Source organism: Trichoplusia ni, chromosome 25 (assembly GCF_003590095.1).
Source record: "Trichoplusia ni isolate ovarian cell line Hi5 chromosome 25, tn1, whole genome shotgun sequence".
In the NCBI taxonomy this organism is placed as follows: Eukaryota; Metazoa; Arthropoda; class Insecta; order Lepidoptera; family Noctuidae; genus Trichoplusia; species Trichoplusia ni.
The window spans coordinates 4,621,695-4,623,297 of NC_039502.1; positions in this window are offsets into that span (position 1 = coordinate 4,621,695).

Consider the following 1,603-nt stretch of genomic DNA (forward strand, 5'->3'; position numbering starts at 1 on the left):
TAACTAGCTTGTGCCCGCGACTTCGTCCGCGTGGAATAGTGACTTCCGGCAGAAAAGTATAGATAGCTGTGTCCGCGACTCCGTCAGCGTGTAACTCCTTGTGTATTAAGTTAATGTATTGGTAATATTTATTATTATTATTTATATTGGTAATATTGTTTAGATCACGTTCACATAAGGCTTAACCCTTTATAAGACACAGAACTTAAAAATATTTATAGCTTTTAAACTTTATAATAATGTGTTAAGGTTCAAATTCTGGTGGCAATATAAGTACCACTGCCTTATAAAGGTAAGGTAAAGGTACCTATAAAACGAAAATACTTTAGTGCAAAGCTTCCGGGTAAACTATATTGAAAGTTGACCCGTCCGGCACGTGAACATAAAGACTTTTAGAACTGCTAACACGGGAAAGAGCAACATACAACTGACCATGTGAGAAACAACTGACACTGAGATCTACTCCAGCAACACGAAAAGTCTGCCCTTGAGCCTTGTTAATTGTCATTGCATAACACACCGATACTGGGAATTGCGTCCTTTTAAATTGGAATGGAAAATTATTTGGTATTAAGGGTATTCTGGGAATAAAGACGGTTTCTCCTGCACCGCAACCTGTTAAAATTTGAGCCTCGATTATATTTTGTTGCAACTGGGTTACTTTTAGTCGAGTTCCATTGCAAAGTTGTGGTGGTTTTAAATTTCGGAGCATAATAATCGGTATCCCAATTTTTAAACAAATTTCATGAGAGGGAAGTCCGGGCATATTTAAAGAATTTAAAAATTCTATCGGGTAATTAGTGGCTTCTTGTTCATCGACCATTCTATTTATTGATCTATAAACTTTGCTTTCCCCCTGTATATTCGACAGTATTTTGTTATTGATCTCAGATGCCTGGTCATTGCGAGGAGTTAAAATAGATCTTTCGCATAGCCAAGAATTGTCCCTATTTAATATATTTGTTACGTCACCGTAAACCGACGATATAAGATGTGGTTGAGATTGCACCATACAACATAATTCAGGCGTCAGTATAAGTTTTCCTTGGTGTAGTTGTGGATAGGTACCTTCACCAATCTTTAATAATGTGTCAGAAAATTGACTATCATCCGGGTTATCTCCAGTTCTCACTCGCATATTTATAGTCAAATGCACCGATTGTATATCTCGCCATAAATAAGAGCTTTTCAGGCAAGCCCTAACCTCATCAGCTCGGGTTCCCCGTGGTATTACCGGTAAGGTTTGTCGGAAATCACCACAAAATAAAACCGTGATACCGCCCATTGGTCGATCATTTTGTCTTATATCCCTTAAAGTTCTGTCTACCGCTTCTACTCCTTTTCGATGGGCCATCGTACATTCATCCCATATGATTAAACTACACTCGCGTAATACCTTAGCTTTGTCGCTATTTCTTGAAATACTACAGGTTGGATTTTCCGTGCGATCTAAATCAATTGGTATTTTAAACATACTGTGAGCAGTTTTACCTCCTGGTAGCAATGTTGCAGCTATCCCTGATGAAGCTACGGCAAGAGCAATTTTACGCTGATTTCGAACATAAGCCAATATTAATTTAGTCAAAAAGGTTTTTCCAGTTCC